Source organism: Elephas maximus, chromosome 18 (assembly GCF_024166365.1).
Source record: "Elephas maximus indicus isolate mEleMax1 chromosome 18, mEleMax1 primary haplotype, whole genome shotgun sequence".
NCBI classification, from domain to species: Eukaryota; Metazoa; Chordata; class Mammalia; order Proboscidea; family Elephantidae; genus Elephas; species Elephas maximus.
In genome coordinates, this window is record NC_064836.1 from 22,855,836 (window position 1) to 22,878,230 (window position 22,395).

Consider the following 22,395-nt stretch of genomic DNA (forward strand, 5'->3'; position numbering starts at 1 on the left):
TGAGTTTACCTATTCATGAACATGGTATGTGTTTCCACTTATGTAGATCTCTTTTGGTTTCTTGTAGTAGTGTTTTGTGTTTTGCAGTTTCCTTTGTATTGCTCCTTAATATCCTTGGTTAGATTTATTCCTAAGTATTTTATTTTTTAGGGGTTATTATAAATGGTATTGTTTTCCTAATTTTCTTTTCATCATTCTCTGTATTGGTGTATAGGAATCCAACTGATTTTTGTATATTTATCTGGTATCCTGTTAATCTGCTGAATCTTTCTATTCATTCCAGTAGTTTCTTTGTGGGCTCTTTTCAGTTTTCTATGTGTAGTATCATATCATCCACAAATAGGGACAGTTTAACTTCTTCATTACCAGTTTGGATGCCCTTTGTTTCTTTTTCTTGCCTTATTGCTCTAGCTAGAACATCCTGCACAATGTCGAAGAGGAGGGGTGATAAAGGGCATCCTTGTCTTGTTCCTGTTCTCAAGGGGAATGTTTTCAGCCTCTCTGCGTTAAGAATGATGTTGGCCGTTGGTTCTGCATAGATGGTCTTTATTATGTTGTGAAATTTCCCTTCTAAACCTATGTTATTGAGAGTTTTTGTCAGAAATGGTTGTTGGACTTTAATGAACATCTTTTCTGCATCAATTGTGATGATTGAGTAATTCTTTCCTTTATGTGGTGGATTACATTAATTGATTTTGTAATGTTGAACCATCCTTGCATACATGGTATTAATCCTACTTGATATGATGTTGAATTCTATTGGCTAGAATTTTGTTGAAAATTTTTGCATCTATATTCATGAGAGATATTGTCCTGTAATTTTCTTTTTTGTGTGTGGTGTCTGCCTGGTTTTGGTATCAAGGTTATGCTGGCTTCATTTCTATGTTCTGAAATAGTTTAAGTAGTAATGGTGTAAACTCTTCTCTGAATTTTGGTAGAGTTCTCCAGTGAAGCCATCTGGGCCAGGACTTTTTTTTTGTTGTTGAGAGTTCTTTTTTTTTTTTTTTTTTATCTTTTTGATCTCTTGTTATGAGTCTGTTAAGATTTTCAACATCATTTTGTGTTAGTTTGGGTAGGCAGTGTGTTTCTAAAAATTTGTCCATTTCCTCTAGGTTTTCAAAATTTGTTGGAGTATACTTTTTCATAATACTTTGTTATGATCCTTTTTATTTCATTTGGTTCTGTTGTCATGTCCCCTATTTCATTTCTTATTTAGGTTATTTGCATCCTCCCCTGTTTTTCTTTTGTCAGTTTGGCCAGTGGTTTGTCAATTTTGTTGATCCCTTCAAAGGACCAACTTTTGGTTTGTTGATTCTTTCTATTGTTTTTCTATTCTTTATTTCATTCATTTCTGCTCTGATCTTTATTATTTCCTCTCTTCTGGTGGCTGTGGGCTTCTGCTTTTCTCTTTCTATTTGTTCAAGCTGTGTAACTAATGTTTTGATTTTGTCCCTTTCTTCTTTTCTGATGTGTGCATCTATTGTTATAAATTGACCTCTGAGCACCGCCTTTGCTGTGTCCCAAAGGTTTTGGTATGATGTGTTTTCATTCTTGTTTGAGTCTAGGAATTTTTTATTCCATCTCTGATTTCTTCTATTTCCCAATGGTTTTTAAGCATGGTGTTATTCAGTTCCCATGTAACTGATTTTTTTCCCTTGCTTTTCCTGTTGTTAATTTCTACTTTGACGATTTTGTGGCCACAGAAGATATTTTGTATTATCTCAGTGTTTTGGATTTTGTTGAGGGTTGCTTTCTGGACTAAGGTGTGGTCTATTCTGGAGAACATTCCATGTGCATTGGAAAAGAATGTATACTTTGCAGCTGTTGAGTGGAGTGTTCTATATGTCTATGAGGTCAAGTTGGCTGATTGTGCTCTTTAGCTCTTCTGTATTTTTGTTGAGTTTTTTCCCTAGATGTTCTGTCCTTTACCGAGGGTGATGTATTGAAGTCTCCTGCTATTGTCGTTGAACTATCAATTTCTCTCTTCAGTGCAGTTAAAGTTTTTTTAATGTATTTTGGAGCCCTGTCATTGGGTGCGTAGATGTTTATTATGGTTAAGTCTTTATGATGGATAGTCTCTTTAATCATGATATAATGCCCTTCTTTGTCTTTTACGATACATTTTGTTTTAAGGTCTATTTTATCTGAGATCAGTATTGCCACTCCTGCTCTTTTTTGGTAGTTATTTCCTTGATATATTTTTCCCAGCTTTTGATTTTTAATAAATTTACATCTTTGTTTCCAAGTTGTATCTCTTGTAGACAGCATATTGATGGATTCTGGTTTTTTTTTTTTATCCCTTCTGTCACTCTGTGTCTCTTTATGGGTGCATGTATGCCATTTACATTCAGTGTAATTATTGATAGGTGTGAGTTTATTGCTGTTATTTTATAGTGCTTTTTTCTGTAGTGCTGACATTTTCTTTGTTCCTCTTACTCTCCTGTGCTGAAATCTTTTTGTTTGTGGATTTCTTTTTCACAAAAAGGGAGAGGATGAGGGGTCAGAAAAGCATACATCACTGGTTACTGGGTGCTCGGTCTCCTGTTGGGAGCTCTTTGAAGCTGCTGTCCTGTGCTCCCTGTGTGCCAATCTCCGACAGGAGTCCAAGATGGCAAATCCGTGCTCTGTTAGCTGATACATCTCTTCTCACTCTCTGTTCTCTATCAGTTTCTTATTCCATTCGGTGCTTGGCTAAGTTCTTTATCTCTTCATTTGACACTTCAGGTTTCAGGACCGATGTTTGTCTGTTTTGCTTAGTTTTTCAGGTCTTTGCCATGGAGGGACAGTGTAGTGCTTCTGTCTATGGTGCCATGTTGGCCACAGATACTTTAAATAATGTGTTTTTTCAGATATACCAAGCCCATAGATGAGAGGTTAGCTTAGTTTCTTTAAGCACTGCTTGTTATTCAAATCACTTCACTTCAGAAGTTAAACAAGGTCAGCACTAAAAAACTCCCAGGACTCTCTACCCAACCCCACGTGAGGCCCCTGATGCCCGGGGAGGGAAGAGACAACCTAAAGGAGCCCTCTCCGCAGGTGGCCCTATTCTTGTCTTCCTCATGGTGCTATTATGACAGTAAAAAAAAAAAAATACTAATAAAAGAATAATTCATAGGGACAGAGTTTGGAAGGTTAAAATCAAAGGCTCTGCAAATGAGTGTGGTAGAGGTGGAGATATTATTTAGAAATGGTGTTTCAAGTCATGATGCATGTACGGACAGTAATTTAAATCCCCTTCTGGTGATACCAGGACACAATTTTGTATTTGTACAGAAAAGAGCCCTCAGCTACAAACACCCTCCAGGCAAGCAAATAAGCTACAGTTTCCCAGAAAAGAAAGCAGATGGCCAATAGGAGCTGCTAAAGGATGGGGCCACTAAACCACTCTGTTCTAAATGGAAGGGTTAGGACAGAAGTCTTGGCTCAGTTGTCCTGGGATCAGGGAACTTTGACATGGAAGGGGCCCTAGATGTGACTGAGTCCACACTCCTCATTTTACAGATAAAGAAACAGAAGTTCGGGGAGGATGTGATTCGCACCAGGCACAGAGCAGCAAATGACAAAGCTGAGACACAAGCCCTGGTCTCCAGAATCCTCCCTCACCTAGTATACTTTAACTACTCCATGAGGCCAAGTCTAGAAGGAACCAGGGGTGCTGTGTTCTAAAATGTCTGTTACTAGGAAACACACAGCTCTTACTATGTACCAGGCACTGCACATTACAAGTATTACCTCATTTAATTCTCATAATTTCTGTAAAACAAATTTTTTTTTTTTAAGAACTACTATTATCCCCCTTTTACAGAGAAGGGAACTGAGGCACAAAAAGGTTAAGTAGGTAGCCCAGGATTACAGAACGAGTAAGTGGCAAAGCCAGATTCAAACCCAGGCCTTCTGGTTCAAGGTTTACAGGAGACCAGAGAAGAGCAATTGCTTTAATAAAAAGGACCTTCCAATGGTTTCCTCTCCAGATAAAACCCAGCATCTTTCCAGTGGCGCACAAGGCCCCACATTTTCTGTATTGCTTTCCCCCTCACATATGTTTCATGACTTCTCCAGCCTCATTTCCCACCACAGTCCCCTCACTCACTCCCCTACGGTCACAGAGACCTTTTGCTGCACCTCAGACGTGTCAGGTAGGCTCCCAACTCAAGGCATTTGAGCTTATTTTTCCCTCCACCCAGAACACTCTTACCTAATATCCCCAATATCACTCTCTCACTCATTTCCTTGGGGTCAATCCTCAAAACTTACCTTCTTAAGCAAGGCCCGCTCTAATGCCCTATTTAAAATTGCAAACTCTGTGCTGGCTTTGGCATCGCATATGCTAAAATTGGAACCATACAGAGAAGATTAGCAGAGCAAGGGTAACTTGCAAATTTCTGAAGTATTCTATATTTTTGTGAGAATGGTTGCACAACTTGAAGAACGTATCATTGTCATGGAATTGTACATGTAGAAACTGTTGAGCTGGTGTATGTTTTGTTGCGTATGTTTTTAACAACAAAAATAAGATAAAATTATTAAAAATTAATTTTAAAAATAAGAGTAATAAAATTGCAACCTCCAGCCAACGTACCCTAACCCCTTTCCCTGTTTCATTTTCCCCAGAGCATTTATCATCATATAGTGGACTCAAGAGACTCTTGTTGTTGTTGTTAGGTGGCGTCCAGTAGGTTCCAACTCATAGCAGCCCCATGCACAACAGGACAAAACACGACCCGGTCCTGCGCCATCCTTACAATCACTGTACTGCTTGAGCCCATTGTTGCAGCCACTGTGTCAACCCATCTCATTGAGGATTTCCTTTTCCATTGACCCTGTACTTTACCATGCATGACATCCTTCTCCAGGGAATGATCCTTCCTGACAACATGTCCAAAGTATGTCAGAGGCAGTCTCACCATCCTTGCTTCTAAGGTTCTACTTCTTCCAAAACAGATTTGTTCATTCTTTTGGTAGTCCGTGGTATACTCAATATTCTCTGCCAACATCACATCTCAAACGTGTCAATTCTTCTTCAGTCTTCCTTATTCACTGTCCAGCTCTCAAGTGTATATGGTGCAACTGAAAATACCAAGGCTTGGGCAAGGTGTACGTTAATCTTCAAGGTGACATCTTTGCTCTTCAACACTTTAAAGAGGTCTTTTGCAGCAGGTTTGCCCAATACAATGCATCTTTTGATTTCCTGACTGCTGCTTCCATAGGTGTTGACTGTGGATCCAAGTAAAATGAAATCCTTGACAACTTCAATCTTTTATATGTTTATCATGATGTTGTTTACTCGTCCAGTTGTGAGGATTTTTGTTTTCTTTATGTTGAGGTGTAACCCATGCTGATGTGGTCTTTGATCTTCATTAGTAAGTGCTTCAAGTCCTCTTCACTTTCAGCAAGTAAGGTTGTGTCATCTGCATAACACAGATTGTTAATGAGTCCTCCTCCAATCCTGATGCCACATTCTTCTTCATATAGTCCAGCTGCTCATATTATTTGCACAACATACAGGCTGAATAGGTATGGTGACAGGATACAACCTTGACACACACCTTTCCTGGCTTTAAACTATTCAGTATCCCCTTCTTCGGTCTGAACAACGGCCTCTTGATCTATGTACAGGTTCATCATGAGCACAATTAAGTGTTCTGGAATTCCTACGCTTCGCAATGTTACCTATGATTTGTTATGATTCACACAGTCAAATGCCTTTGCATAGTCAATAAAACACAGGTAAACATCCTTCTGGTATTCTCTGCTTTCTGCCAGGATCCATCTGACATCAGCAATGATATCCCTGGTTCCATGTCCTCTTCTGAACCTGGCCTGAATTTCTGGTAATTCCCTGACAGCACACTGCTGCAGCCACTTTCAAATGATCTTCAGCAAAATTTTGCTTGCATGTGATATTAACAATATTGTTCAATAATTTCTGCATTTGGTTGGATCACCTTTCTTGGGAATAGGCATAAATATGGATGTCTTCCAGTCAGTTGGCCAGGAAGCTGTCTTCCATATTTCTTGGCATAGACAAATGAGCACCTCCAGTGCTGCAACTGTTTGTTGAAACATCTCAATTGATATTCCATCAATTCCTGGAGCCTTGTTTTTTACCAATGCCTTCAGTGCAGCTTGGACTCCTTCCTTCAGTACCATCAGTTCCTGATCATATGCTCCCTCATGAAATAGTCGAACATCGACTAATTCTTTTTGGTATTATGAGTCTGTGTATTCCTTCCATCTTCTTTTGATGCTTCCTGTGTCATCTAATATTTTCCCCATAGAATCCTTCACTATTGCAACTTGGGGTTTGAATTTTTTCTTCAGTTCTTTCAGCTTGAGAAACACGGAGCATGTTCTTCCCTTTTGGTTTTCCATCTCCAGCTCTTTGCACATGTCATTATAATACTTTGTCTTCTTGAGCTGTCATATGAAATCTTCTGTTCAGTTCTTTTACCTCATCATTTCTTCCTTTCACTTTAGCTAGTCTGTGTTCAGGAGCAAGTTTCAGAGTCTCCTCTTACAACCATCTTGGTCTTTTCTTTCTTTCCTGTCTTTTCAATGACCTCTTGCTTTCTTCATGTATGGCGTCCTTGATGTCGCTCCACAATTCGTCTGGTCTTCAGTCATTAGTGTTCAACACATGAAATCTATTTTTGAGATGGTCTCTAAATTCAGGTGAGATGTACTCAAGGTCTTATTTTGGCTCTCATGGACTTGCTCCGATTTTCTTCAGGTTCAACTTGAAACAGCATATGAGCAATGGATGGGCTGCTCCACAGTCAGACCCTGGCCTTGTTATGACTGATGATATTGAGCTTTTCCATCTTCTCTTCCCAAAGATATATTTGTTTTGATCCCTGTGTATTCCATCTGGTGAGGTCCATGTGTATAGTCATCGTTTACTTTGGTGAAAAAAGGTATTTGCAATGAAGAAGTTGTTGGTACTGTGAAATTCTCTCCTGCCATCTCTGGCATTGCTTCTATCATCAAGGCCATATTTTCCAACTACTGATCCTTCTTCTTTGTTTCTAACTTTTGTATTCCAATCACCAGTAATTATCAGTGTACCCTGACTGCATGTTCGATCAATTTCAGACTGCAGAAGCTGACAAAAATCTTCTATTTCTTCATCTTTGGGCTTAGTGGTTGGTGGATAAATTTGAATAACAGTCGTATTAACTGGTCTTCCTTGTAGGCGTATGGATATTATCCTATCGCTGACAGCGTTGTACTTCAGGATAGATCTTAAAATGTTTTTTTTGACGATGAATGCAACACCATTTCTCTTCAAGTTGTCATTCCCAGCATAGTAGACTATATGACTGTCCAGTTCAAAATGGCCAATACCAGTCAATTTCAGCTCACTAATGCCTAGGATTTTGAGGTTTATGCATTCTATTTCATTTTTGGCGATTTCCAATTTTTCTAGATTCATACTTCATACATTCCAGGTCCCAATTATTAATGGATGTTTGCAGCTGTTTCTTCTCATTTTGAGTCGTGCAACATCAGCAAATGAAGGTCTCAAAATCTTTACTCCATACACATCCTGAAGGTCAACTCTACTTTGAGGAGGCAGCTCTTCCTCAGTCATCTTTTGAGTGCCTTCCAACCTGGAGGGCTCATCTTCTGGCACTATATTAGACAGTGTTCCGCTGCTATTCATAACGTTTTCACTGGCTAATTCTTTTCAGAAGTACTGTCGGGTCCTTCTTCCTAGTCTGTCTTAGTCAGCTGAAACGTGTCCTCCATTGGTGAGCCTGCTGGTATCTGAATACTGGGGGCATAGCTTCTAGCATCACAGGAACACGCAAGCCCCCACCATACAACAAACTGACAGACAAGTGGGGGCAAGGGTCTCTGGGTGCTGCAAATGATTTTCTCTTGGCTACTAATGAAAAATTGGTGGTTCAAATTTACCAAGCCAGTGCCAATGCAGAAGAAAGTTCTGGCAATCTACTTCTGAAAACCAGCCACTGAAAACCCTATGGAACACAATTCTACTCTGCAGCACACGGGGTTGCCGTGAGTCACAGCCGGCTCCACAGCAATTAACAACAAGCATGCTATGTGCTTTAAGTTTGCTCCTTGACTGCCTGAAGCCATTAAATGCAAGCATCAAGCTGTATCCTTACCACCTAGAACATTATTGTCAGAGCAGCAGACTCTTCAATGTTTATTAGCTGAATGAATGAATACATAGTGTCCACCTGCACTTAACAATTTACAAAGCTTTTACACGAGTATTTTCCCACTTGGTTTTCATAAAATAACTGAAAATGGCTTAAAGGATTCATGTCAGAAAGGTCTGGTTTTACGTCTCCCACTGGTCCAGAGTGTGTTCCTAGTGGCCTGAGACATGGCTTATCACTTCCAGGGGAGATAAGGAGGCAACGGGGCCAAAAACCAGCACCAAGATACTCAGTCCTGGAAGACTGGGAGCACATGCATCTTGTCACTTCCCTGCAGGCAAGCCATGTTTCAGAAATGGAAATCCTTTTCAATTTGCTTCAGTCTTAGACTAAAACCACTGGTTTACAAGGCAGGCAGTCACATTGAGACACTCCTGGTTTTAGAAACTCCAGTATTACTCATCAAGCTTCATGTGCAGAAATACTCAGCTGCCTTTTTTGAGGGCATCAACTACAGCCTAAAAGACAGTTCTCACAGTAAACAAGGGAGTATCACATCCCCAAATTCGTATTTTATTCTTCACTTCTATAATTTTCATCAACCTGGCCAGATTTTATCCATTTTCAATAAAAATCAGCTCAAACAACACCTCTTCAGCAAAGCCTAGTCTGAATCTACCTCCTCCCCCACCCCTTACCCTGCTCAAGAATTAATCTCTTTTCACTGAATTCCCACAGCTTGTTGTATCACTATTATTACATTCATCTTATCCTACCTTTAGAAAGGTTTTTGCTGTATATCTTGAACTCCTACTACACATATTGACACAGTGGTATTTCAGTGGTAGAATTCTTGATTTCCACAGATACCTGGGTTCGATCCCTGGCCAATACACTTTATTTGCATCCACCATCTATCTGTCAGTTGAAGCTTGCATGTTGCTATGATGCCAAGAAATTTGGAAGACAGCTACCTGACCAACCAACTGGAAGGGATCCATATTTACACCTATTCCCATGAAAGGTGATCCAAATGAATACAGAAATTATGGAACAATATCATTAATATCACATGAAAGCAAAATTTTCCTGAAGATCATTCAAAAGTGACTGCAGCAGTATATCAACAGGGACCTGCCAGAAATTCAAGCTGGATTCAGAAGAGGATGTTGAACCAGGGATATCATTGCTGATGTCAGATGGATTGTGGCTGAAAGTAGAAAATACCAGAAGAATGTTTTCCTTTGTTTTATTGACTATGCAAAGGCATTTGACCGTATGGATCATAACAAAATATGTATAACATTGTGAAGAATGGGAATTCCAGGACACTTAATTGTGCTAATGAGGAACCTGTACATAGATCAAGAGGCAGTTGTTTGGACAGAGGACAAGAGGATACCAAGTAGTTTAAAGTCAGAAAAGGTGTGTGTCAGGGTTGTATCTTTTCACCATACCTATTCAATCTGTATGCTGAGCAAATAATCTGACAAATTGGACTATATGAAGAAGAATGTGGCATCAGGATTGGAGGAATACTCATTAACAACCCACATTATGCAGATAATACAACCTTGCTTGCTGAAAGTGAAGACTTAAAGCACTTACTAATGAAGATCAAAGGCCACAGCCTTCAGTATGAATTGCACCTAAACATAAAGAAAACAAAATCAGAGGCAGGGCCAAGATGGCAGAGTAGTCAGATGTTTCTGGTCATCCCTCTTACAACAAAGACCCAAAAAAACATGTGAAACAACTATATATATGACAAGCTAGGAGCCCTGAACATCAAAGGCCAAGTTAGAAAATGGACTGAGTGGCAGGGGCGGGGAGAGATGGTTCAGAAGCGGCAAGGAGCTCCTGGACCTGAATCACCAGTATCCCTTAAGTACCAACCCCTGGAGCAACTGTGGTGGGACTGGCAGTAGCATTCTGGACACAGTTTCCTCAGGGAGAGAAAGTAAGCCACACAGCCTTTTCACACCCCCAGAAAAAGAGAAGAACAGCACTCTCAGCAAAAGCTAAGTACTTGCATTTATCTTACTGTACTCCCAGTAGCCAAACCGGCTTCGATGGCTGTCAATTTCCCTGGGCCTGAGGAAGATACCACTGCATGTCCTGAGCCATTCTCCCAGCCTTGGAGAAGGAATAAATTTACAATTAGGGAAGAGATAATCTGCCTGCTACACTAAGCTGGGGAGCTCAGAACAGAAGTGGCTCCTGTCCAGGCACAAATGGTCCAAAGACTTTAAATACTTCTCACCCCTGCATGGACCTGTGTGGGCCCATTTCAGGAGAACAGGCCCTTGTTGGCAGACTGCAAATGTTTCAGCTATGTTGTTCAGAGGTGGAAGTTTAATGTTTGACACCGCTTTGCCTACTAAATAGGGTCCTCACCTATCCACATCAGGGGCCTAAGGACTGGTGGCTCCCCCCAAGTCGCCTGGCCAACTGTGACAGGGTCCAAGGATAAGTGGTACCTCCCAGCCCTTACAACCAAAACTACGGGGTGCACATGGTCCAGCTGCAGAACCCACCCACCTGTGTGCTCTAGGGAACAGGGATGCACTTTCCTTACAGACACTCAGAAGATGGTTGTCAGCCCCCTGCCTTGTTCAGAGCATGATCCCCTGCTGCAACCAGATACCTGTGCCTACAGCAATCACCCCTGACCCTGTGAGACTGTAGGACAGAGCCTGTACCACACACTTGATGACCAACTACCTGGACACATGAGCTTAACCCATACAAGAAAAGTGAATGGACTCCTAGGCTTATATACGTGGTAACAGTTCTAGTCATCTGGTGACAGGACGTTAGAACTTCAAAGGCAAAAATAAGCTAGCTCACTCAAGCAGCCTATTTGGGCATATCAAAACAAAACAAAGCATGAAGCTATGATGCAGTAAGCCAACATAAAACAAACTAATAAATAACTTATAGATGGCTTGGAGACAACAGTCAATATCAAATCACATAAAGAAGCAGACCGTGATCACTTCAACAAGCACTCAAAACAAAGACTCAAGGAATCTTCTGGATGAAGGTGTCTTCCTAGAATTACCAGATGCAGAATAAAAAGATTAATATAAAGAACTCTTCAAGACATCAGGAACAAGATCAAGGAAAACACAGAAAAAGCCAAGGAACACACAGATAAAGCAGTTGAAGAAATTAAAAGGTTATTCAATAATATAATGAAAAATTTAATAAGCTCCAAGAATTCATAGAGAGACAGCAATCAGAAATTCAGAAGATTAACAATAAAACTACAGAATTAGACAAGTCAACAGAAAGTTAGAGGAGCAAAACTGAGGAAGTGGAAGGTAGAACTAGTAAGCATGAATATAAAACACTTGGAACTGATATGTTCAAAGAGAAATCAGATAAAAGAATTAAAAGAATGAAGAAACCCTAAGAATCATGAGGGACTCTGTCAAGAGAAATAATCTACAAGTGATTGGAGTACCAGAACAGGGAGGGATAACAGAAAATACAGAGAGAATTGTCGAAGATTTGTTGGCAGAAAAATTCCCAGATATTGTAAAAGATGGGAAAATATCTATCGAAGATGCTCATTGAAACCCACATAAGGTAGATCTCAAAACAAAGTAACCAAGACACATTATAATCAAACTTGCCAAAACCAAAGATAAAGAGAGAATTTTAAGAGCAGCTAGGGATAAGCAAAAAGTCACGTAAAGAGGAGAGTCAATAAGTTCGGAGTACTCGGCAGAAACCATGCAGGCAAGAAGGCAATGGGATGACTTATATAAAGCATTGAAGGAAAAAAATTGCCAGCCAAGAATTGCATATCCAGCAAAACTGTCTCTCAAATATGAAGGCGAAATTAGGACATTGCCTGATAAACAGAAGTTTAGGGAATTTGTAAAAACCAAACAAAGACTACAATAAATACTAAAGAGAGTTCTGTAGTCACAAAGTCAATAATATCAGATATCAACCCAAGACTAGAACACAGGACAGAGCAACCAGATGTCAACCCAGATAGGGAAATCAAGACAAACAAATGCTCAAAACAGGGAAAGAGCGATGTCATTACATTAAAAAAAGACAACATTAAAACAATAAAGAGGGACTAAGAAATGTAGTCATAGATCTTTCATATGCAGAGGAAGTCAAGGAGATATAAAGAAATAAAAGTTAGGTTTAAACTTAGAAAAACAGGGATTCTAGGTCAACTCGCATAATAAAATCTATAAAGAAAACATTCTGCATCCCACTTTGGAGAGTGGCTTCTGGCATTAAGCGCAAGCAAGCAGCCATCTAAGATGCATCAGTTGGTCTCAACCCACCTGGGGCAAAGGAGAATGAAGAACACCAAAGACACAAGGTAATTATGAGCCCAACAGACAGAAAGGGCCACATAAATCAGAGACAATATCAGCCTGAGACCAGAAGAACTGGACGGTGTCCAGGTACAACTGAAGACTGCCCTAACAGGGAACGCAACAGAGAATTCCTGATGGAGCAGGAGAGCAGTGGGATACAGACCTCAAATTCTCGTAAAAAGACCAGACAATGGTCTGATTGAGACTAGAAGGACCCTGGAGGTCACGGTCCTCAGACCTTCTGTTAGCCCAAGACCAGAACCATTCCCAAAGCCAACTCTTCAGACAGGGATTGGACTGGACTATGAGATAGAAAATGATACAGGCGAGGAGTGAGATTATTGGATCAAGTAGACACATGAGACTATGTGGGCAGCTCCTGTCTGGAGGAGACATGAGAAGGCAGAGAGGGACAGAAGCTGGCTGAATGGACAAGGAAATACAGGTTGGAGAGAAGGAGTGTGGTGTCTCACTAGGGGAAAAGCAACTAGGAGTATGTTGCAAGGTGTATATAAATTTTTGTATGAGAGAATGACTTAATTTGCAAACTTTCACTTAAAGCACAATACAAATTAAAAAATATAAAGTAAGTACAACTAAAAAAAGAAAAAAATCCAATAAGCAACATCATGATAAACAGAGAAAAGGTTGAAGTTGTCAAGGATTTCATTTTACTTATATCCACAATCAACGCCTATGAAAGCAGCAGTCAAGAAATCAAAAGATGCATTGCACTGGGCAAATCTGCTGCAAAGAACCTCTTTAAAGTGTTTCAAAGCAAAGATGTCACCTTGAAGTCTAATGTGCACCTGACCCAAACCACGGTATTTTCGATCGTATCATATGCATGTGAAGCTGGACAATGAATGAGGAAGACTGAAGAAGAATTGATGCCTTTGAATTGTGGTGTTGGTGAAGAATATTGAATATACCATGGACTGCCAAAGAGTGAACAAATCTGTCTTGGAAGAAGTACAACCAGAATGCCCCTTAGAAGCAAGGATGGCGATACTGTGTCTTACATACTTTGGACATGTTGTCAGGAAGGATCAGTCCCTGGAGAAGGACATCATGCTTGGTAAAGTACAAGGTCAGTGGAAAAGCGAAAGATCCTCAACAAGATGGATTGACACAGTGGCTGCAACAATGCTCAAGCATAACAATCAATGATGGTAAGAATGGCACAGGACTGGGCAGTGCTTCGTTCTGTGCTACATAGGGTCACTATGAGTTGGAACCAACTTGATGGCACCTAACAACAACAACAACAACAACGTGATGCTAAACAGGTTTTAGTGGAGCATCCACACTAAGGCAGGCAAGGAAGAAAGGCCTGGCAATCTGCTTCCAAAAACCAGCTTATAAAAACCATTTGAATCACAATGACCTGATCAGCAACTGATCATAGGGATGGCACAGGACTGAGCAGCATTTCAGTCCATTGTGCCTGAAGTCGCCATGAGTCAGGAGCTGACTCAACAGCAGCTAACAACGACTACATACACAAATGCTTACTGAATAAGAGACTATGTTTCATTCACCTGGACGTGCCCCCAAAGCACCCAGTGAAGTAAGTAGCACATAGCAGGCATTCAGTAATTGATTCCTGGATGAGCCAACAAACAAATGATCAACTATTTGGAAGGACTATAATAGGCTGTGGCTAATGCCCTACTCCTATCCTCAGACCTGGATTCCTATAACAGCCATCCTCCAGGGACCTCTTACTGAATCTGACCTACACAATTCTGTTGTCTTACACTATTTTTATCAAGTTACTCTCCTGCTGAAAAATCCATTAGTTAGTATGGTAAACAGCCTCTTTGAGAATGCAATACCCAAAATCATATCAAGAGTCTTAACAGTTTCATATCCTTTATCCTAATAATCCTGTCAGCGGATGTTAATAGATAGACAAAAATCTAAAAGACAAAATGCCCATTCCAGAAATCTGGATGTCAATTTAGGTGTGAATCCTCCTTCTCTTTCATCCTCCAGGTACCGGCAATCATCAAGTTGTATTTATTTTGCCTCCTGTTTGCTTCTGGAACCAATCCAACTTTCTCCTTCCGCACAGACACAATCATCTCTTACCTGGATTGCTGCACCCGCTGCCCTAACTGGACCTTTGCCTCCAGGCTTTGTTGCTGTTTTTGTTGTTATCTGCCATCAAGTCGAACCAAACTCATGGTGACCCCATGCACTACGGAAGGAAATGATGCACGGCAATGCACCATCGCCGTGATCAGTTGTAGCTCAGACTGTTGTGATCCATAGGGTTTTTTTTTCTTTTGCACTTTAAGTGAAAGCTTACAAATCAAGTCAGTCTCTCATACAAAACTTTCTATACACCTTGCTATAATACTCCTAGTTGTTCTCCCCCTAATAAGACAGTATACTCCTTCTCTCTACCTGTATTCCCCATGTCCATTCGGCCAGCTCTGTCCCTTTCTGCCATCTCACCTCTGCTCCAGACAAGGAGCTACTCACGTAGTTTCATGTGTCTACTTGATCCAAGAATCTCACTCCTCACCAGTATCATTTTCTATTTTATATTCCAGTCCAATCCCTGTCTGAAGAGTTGGCTTTGGGAATGATTCCAGTCTTGGGCTAACAGAAGATCTGAGGACCATGACCTCCAGGGTCCTTCTAGTCTCAATCAGACCATTGTCCGGTCTTTTTACGAGAATTTGAGGTCTGTATCCCACTGCTCTCCTGCTCCATCAGGAATTATTTGTTGCATTCCCTGTTAGGGCAGTCATCGGTTATAGCCGGACACCATCCAGTTCTTCTGGTCTCAGGCTGATGTTGTCTCTGATTTATGTGGCCCTTTCTGTCTCTTGGGCTCATAATTACCTTGTGTCTTTGGTGTTTTTCATTCTCCTTTGCCCCAAGTGGTTTGAGATCACTTGATGCATCTTAGATGACCACTTGCTACCATTTAAGACCCCATATGCCACTCTCCAAAGCGGGATGCAGAATGTTTTCTTAATAGATTTTATTTTGCCAATTCACCCCTGGAACCATGGTCCCCAGGCCCACGACCCTGCTGCTTTGGTCTTCGAAGCCTTCGGTTTATTCAGGAAACCTCTTTGTTTTTGGTTTAGTCCAGTTATGCTGACCTCTTCTGTATTGCGTGTTGTCTTTCCCTTCACCTAAATTAATTCTTGTTTCCTATCTAATTAGTGAATACCCCTCTCCCTCCCTCCCTCCCGACCCTCATAACCACAAAAGAATATTTCCTTCTCTGTTTAAACTATTTCTCAAGATGTTATAATATTGGTCTTATACAGTATTTGTCCTTTTGCAACTGACTAATTTCACTCAGTGCAATGCCTTCCAGATTCCTCCATGTTATGAAATGTTTCATGGATTCATCATTGTTCTTTATCGATATGTAGTACTCCATTGTGTGAATATACCATAATTTATCCATTCATCCACTGATGGGCACCTTGGGTGCTTCCAACTTTTTGCTATTATAATCAGTGCTGCAGTGAACATGGGTGTGCATATATCTGTTTGTGTAAAGGCTTTTATTTCTCTAGGATATATTTCAAGGACTGGGATTGCTGGATATTATGGTAGTTCTATTTCTAGATTTTTATGAAAGTGTCAAATCAATTTCCAAAATGATTGTACCATTTTACATTCCCACCAGCAGTGTATAAGTGTTCCAGTCTCTCTAAAACCTCTCCAATATTTATTATTTTATGTTTTTTGGATTAATGCCAGCCTTTTTTTGTTGTTGTTGTTGGAGTGAGATGGTATCACACTGCAGTTTTGATTTGCATTTCTCTAATGGCTAACGATCATGAGCATTTCCTCATGTATCTGTTAGCTGCCTTTGGTGAAGTGCCTGTTCATATCCTTTGCCCATTTTTTAATTGGGCTATTTGTCTTTCTGTTGTTGAGTTTTTGCCGTACCATGTAGATTTTAGAGATCAGAGGCTGATCAGAAATGTCATAGCAAAAACTTTTTCCCAGTCTCTAAATATTCTTTTTACTCTTTTGGTGAAGTCTTTCAATGAGCATAGGTATTTGATTTTTAGGAGCTCCCAGTTATCTAGTTTGTCTTCTGCTGTTTGTGCATTGTTAGTAACGTCTTGTATACTCCTTATGCTATGTTTTAGGGCTCCAAGCGTTGTCCCTAGTTCCATGATCTTGATCATTTTAGATTTTAAATTTAGGTCTTTGATACATTTCGAGTTAGTTTTTTGTGCGTGGTGTTGAGGTATGGGTCTTGTTTCATTTTTTGCAGATGGATATCCAGTTATGCCAGCACCATATGTTAAAGAGACCATCTTTTCCCCATTTAACTGACTTTGGGCCTTTTTCAAATATTAGCTGCTCATATGTGGATGGATTTATGTCTGGATTCTCAATTATGTGCCAATGGTCTATGGCTGTTTGACTACTGTGTCAGTATAAAATCAGGTAGTGTGAGGCCTCCAACTTTGTGTTTCTTTTTCAGTAATGCTTTACTTATCCGGGGCCGCTTTCCCTTCCACATGAAGTTGGTGATTTGTTTCTCCATCTCATTAAAAAAATGTCATTGGCATTTGGATTGGAATTGCAAGGTATCTATAGATCGCTTTGGGTAGAATAGGCTTCCTACCCATGTTGAGTCTTCCTATCAATGAGCAAGGTATGTTTTCCACTTAAGCAGGCCCCATTTGGTTTCTTGCAGTAGTGTCTTGTAGTTTTCCTTGCATAGGTCTTATTACATCTCTGGTTAGATTTATTCCTAAGTGTTTTATCTTCTTGGAGGCTACTATAAATGGTATTGATTTGGTGATTTCGTCTTTGACTTTCTCTTTCTTGGTGTAGAGGAATCCAACTGATTTTTGTATGTTTATCTTGTACCCTGATAGTCTGCTGAACTCTTCTATTAGTTTCAGTAGTTTTCTTGAGGATTCTTTAGGGTTTTCTATGTATAAAATCATATCATCTGTAAATAGAGATGCTTTTACTTCTTCCTTATCAATCTGGATGCCCATTATTTCGTTATCTACCCTAATTGGTCTGGCTAGGACCTCCAGCTATATGAATACAAGTGGTGAAAAGGGCATCCTTGTCTGGTTCCCCTTCTTAAGGGGAATGCTTTCAGGCTGTCTCCTTTTAGGATGATGTTGGCTGTTGGCTTTGTATAAATGTCCTTTATTATGTTGAGGAATTTTCCTTCTATTCCTATTTTGCTGAGAGTTTTTATCATGAATGGGTGCTGGACTTTGTCAAATGCCTTTTCTGCATCAATTGATAAAATCATATAATTCTTCTCTTTTGTTTTATTTATGTAATGAATTACCTTGATTGTTTTTCTAATGTTGAGCCATCCCTGCATACCTGGTATGCATACTCCTTGGTCATGGTGAAGTATTTTGTTGATACGTTGTTGAATTCAATTGGCTAGAATTTTGTTGAGGATTTTTACATTTAAGTTCATGAGAGATATAGGTCTGTAATTTTGTTTTCTTGTGGTGTCTTTACCTGGTTTTGGTATCAGGGTTATGCTGGTTTCATAGAATGAGTTTGGGTGTATTCTATCCTTTTCTCTGCTCTGAAATACCTTTAGGAGTAGTGGTGTTAACTCTTTTCTGAAAGTTTGGTAGAACTCTCCAGTGAAGCCCTTCGGGCCAGGGCTTTTTTTTTTGTTCAAAGTTTTTTAATTACCTTTTCAATCTCTTATTATGGGTTTATTTAGTTGTTTTACCTCTGTTTCTGTAAGTTTAGGTAAGTAGTGTGCATCTAGAAATTCATCCTCATCTTTTACATTTTCAAATTTTTTTTTTTATAACTTTTATTAAACTTCAAGTGAACGTTTACAAATCCAATCACTCTGTCACATATAAGTTTACATACATCTCACTCCCTACTCCCACTTGCTCTCCCCCTCTTGAGTCAGCCCTTTCAGTCTCTCCTTTCTTGACAATTTTGCCTGCTTCCCTCTCTCTCTATCCTCCCATCCCCCCTCCAGACAAGAGTTGCCAACACAATCTCAAGTGTCCACCTGATATAATTAGCTCACTCTTCATCAGCATCTCTCTCCCACCCGCTGACCAGTCCCTTTCATGTCTGATGAGTTGTCTTCGGGGATGGTTCCTGTCCTGTGTCAACAGAAGGTCTGGGGAGCATGGCCGCCGGGATTCCTCTAGTCTCAGTCAGACCATTAAGTTTGGTCTTTTTATGAGAATTTGGGGTCTGCATCCCACTGATCTCCTGCTCCCTCAGGGGTCCTCTGCTGTGCTCCCTGTCAGGGCAGTCATCGATTGTGGCCGGGCACCACCTAGTTCTTCTGGTCTCAGGATGATGTAGGTCTCTGGTTCATGTGGCCCTTTCTGTCTCTTGGGCTCTTAGTTGTCGTGTGGCCTTGGTGTTCTTCATTTTCCTTTGCTCCAGGTGGGTTGAGACCAATTGCTGCATCTTAGATGGCCGCTTGTTAGCATTTAAGACCCCAGACACCACATTTCAAAGTGGGATGCAGAATGATTTCATAATAGAATTATTTTGCCAATTGACTTAGAAGTCCCCGCAAACCATGTTCCCCAGACCCCTGCGCTTGCTCCGCTGACCTTTGAAGCATTCATTTTATCCCGGAAACTTCTTTGCTTTTGGTCCAGTCCAATTGAGCTGACCTTCCATGTATTGAGTGTTGTCTTTCCCTTCACCTAAAGCAGTTCTTATCTACTGATTAATCAATAAAAAACCCTCTCCCACCCTCCCTCCCTCCCCCCCTCGTAATCACAAAAGTATGTGTTCTTCTCAGGTTTACTATTTCTCAAGATCTTACAATAGTGGTCTTATACAATATTTGTCCTTTTGCCTCTGACTCATTTCGCTCAGCATAATGCCTTCCAGGTTCCTCCATGTTATGAAACGTTTCAGAGATTCGTCACCGTTCTTTATCGATGCGTAGTATTCCATTGTGTGAATATACCACAATTTATTTACCCATTCATCCGTTGATGGACACCTTGGTTGCTTCCAAATTTTTGCTATTGTAAACAGAGCTGCAATAAACATGGGTGTGCATATATCTGTTTGTATGAAGGCTCTTGTATCTCTAGGGTATATTCCTAGGAGTGGGATTTCTGGGTTGTATGGTAGTTCTATTTCTGTTTAAGATAACGCCAGATAGATTTCCAAAGTGGTTGTACCATTTTACATTCCCACCAGCAGTGTATGAGAGTTCCAATCTCTCCGCAGCCTCTCCAACATTTATTATTTTGTGTTTTTTGGATTAATGCCAGCCTTGCTGGTGTGAGATGGAATCTCATCGTAGTTTTAATTTGCATTTCTCTAATGGCTAATGATTGAGAGCATTTTCTCATGTATCTGTTGGCTGCCTGAATATCTTCTTTAGTGAAATGTGTGTTCATATCCTTTGCCCACTTCTTGATTGGGTTGTTTGTCTTTTTGTGGTTGAGTTTTGACAGAATCATGTAGATTTTAGAGATCAGGCGCTGGTTGGAGATGTCATAGCTGAAAATTCTTTCCCAATCTGTAGGTGGTCTTTTTACTCTTTTGGTGAAGTCTTTAGATGAGCATAGGTGTTTGATTTTTAGGAGCTCCCAGTTATCGGGTTTCTCTTCATCATTTTTGGTAATGTTTTGTATTCTGTTTATACCTTGTATTAGGGCTCCTAGGGTTGTCCCAATTTTTTCTTCCATGATCTTTATCGTTTTAGTCTTTATGTTTAGGTCTTTGATCCACTTGGAGTTAGTTTTTGTGCATGGTGTGAGGTATGGGTACTGTTTCATTTTTTTGCAAATGGATATCCAGTTATGCCAGCACCATTTGTTAAAAAGGCTATCTTTTCCCCAGTTAATTGACACTGGTCCTTTGTCAAATATCAGCTGCTCATACGTGGATGGATCTATGTCTGGGTTCTCAATTCTGTTCCATTGGTCTATGTGTCTGTTGTTGTACCAATACCAGGCTGTTTTGACTACTGTGGCTGTATAATAGGTTCTGAAGTCAGGTAAGGTGAGGCCTCCCACTTTCTTCTTCTTTTTCAGTAGTGCTTTGCTTATCCGGGGCTTCTTTCCCTTCCATATGAAATTGGTGATTTGTTTCTCTATCCTCTTAAAATATGACATTGGAATTTGGATCGGAAGTGCGTTAAATGTATAGATGGCTTTTGGTAGAATAGACATTTTTACTATGTTAAGTCTTCCTATCCATGAGCAAGGTATGTTTTTCCACTTAAGTATGTCCTTTTGAATTTCTTGTAGTAGAGCTTTGTAGTTTTCTTTGTATAGGTCTTTTACATCTTTGGTAAGATTTATTCCTAAGTATCTTATCTTCTTGGGGGCTACTGTGAATGGTATTGATTTGGTGATTTCCTCTTCGGTGTTCTTTTTGTTGATGTAGAGGAATCCAAGTGATTTTTGTGTGTTTATTTTATAACCTGAGACTCTGCCAAACTCTTCTATTAGTTTCAGTAGTTTTCTGGAGGATTCCTTAGGGTTTTCTGTGTATAAGATCATGTCATCTGCAAATAGTGATAACTTTACTTCTTCCTTGCCAATCCGGATACCTTTTATTTCTTTGTCTAGCCTAATTGCCCCGGCTAAGACTTCCAACACGATGTTGAATAAGAGTGGTGATAAAGGGCATCCTTGTCTGGTTCCCATTCTCAAGGGAAATGCTTTCAGGTTCTCTCCATTTAGAGTGATATTGGCTGTTGGCTTTGCATAGATGCCCTTTATTATGTTGAGGAATTTTCCTTCAATTCCTATTTTGGTAAGAGTTTTTATCATGAATGGGTGTTGGACTTTGTCAAATACCTTTTCTGCATCAATTGATAAGATCATGTGGTTTTTGTCTTTTATTTATGTGATGGATTACATTAATGGTTTTTCTGATATTAAACCAGCCTTGCATACCTGGTATAAATCCCACTTGATCAGGGTGAATTATTTTTTTCATGTGTTGTTGGATTCTATTGGCTAGAATTTTGTTGAGGATTTTTGCATCAATGTTCATGAGGGATATAGGTGTATAATTTTCTTTTTTTGTAATGTCTTTACCTGGTTTTGGTATCAGGGAGATGGTGGCTTCATAAAATGAGTTGGGTAGTATTCCGTCATTTTCTATGCTTTGGAATACCTTCAGTAGTAGTGGTGTTAACTCTTCTCTGAAAGTTTGGTAGAACTCTGCAGTGAAGCCGTCCGGGCCAGGGCTTTTTTTTGTTGGGAGTTTTTTGATTACCGTTTCAATCTCTTTTTTTGTTATGGGTCTATTTAGTTGTTCTACTTCTGAATGTGTTAGTTTAGGTAGGTAGTGTTTTTCCAGGAATTCATCCATTTCTTCTAGGTTTTCAAATTTGTTAGAGTACAATTTTTCATAATAATCTGAAATGATTCTTTTAATTTCAGTTGGGTCTGTTGTGATGTGGTCCTTCTCATTTCTTATTCGTGTTATTTGTTTCCTTTCCTGTATTTCTTTAGTCAGTCTAGCCAATGGTTTATCAATTTTGTTAATTTTTTCAAAGAACCAGCTTTTGGCTTTGTTAATTCTTTCGATTGTTTTTCTGTTCTCTAATTCATTTAGTTCAGCTCTAATTTTTATTATTTGTTTTCTTCTGGTGCCTGATGGATTCTTTTGTTGCTCACTTTCTATTTGTTCAAGTTGTAGGGACAGTTCTCTGATTTTGGCTCTTTCTTCTTTTTGTATGTGTGCATTTATTGATACAAATTGGCCTCTGAGCACTGCTTTTGCTGTGTCCCAGAGGTTTTGATAGGAAGTATTTTCATTCTCGTTGCTTTCTATGAATTTCCTTATTCCCTCCTTGATGTCTTCTATAACCCAGTCTTTTTTCAGGAGGGTATTGTTCATTTTCCAAGTATTTGATTTCTTTTCCCTAGTGTTTCTGTTATTGATCTCTAGTTTTATTGCCTTGTGGTCTGAGA

The 22,395-nt window shown here is 39.8% G+C and overlaps 1 protein-coding gene and 1 pseudogene across 3 annotated transcripts in view; one reads left to right on the forward strand and one right to left on the reverse strand.

Annotated features, from left to right (window-relative positions):
* KCNH1 (potassium voltage-gated channel subfamily H member 1) overlaps positions 1-22,395 on the reverse strand; it is a 765,170-nt gene that overhangs the window by 457,045 nt on the left and 285,730 nt on the right. The gene's annotated exons all lie outside the window — the stretch shown is intronic.
* On the forward strand, positions 4,304-4,402 carry LOC126061856 (uncharacterized; annotated as a pseudogene).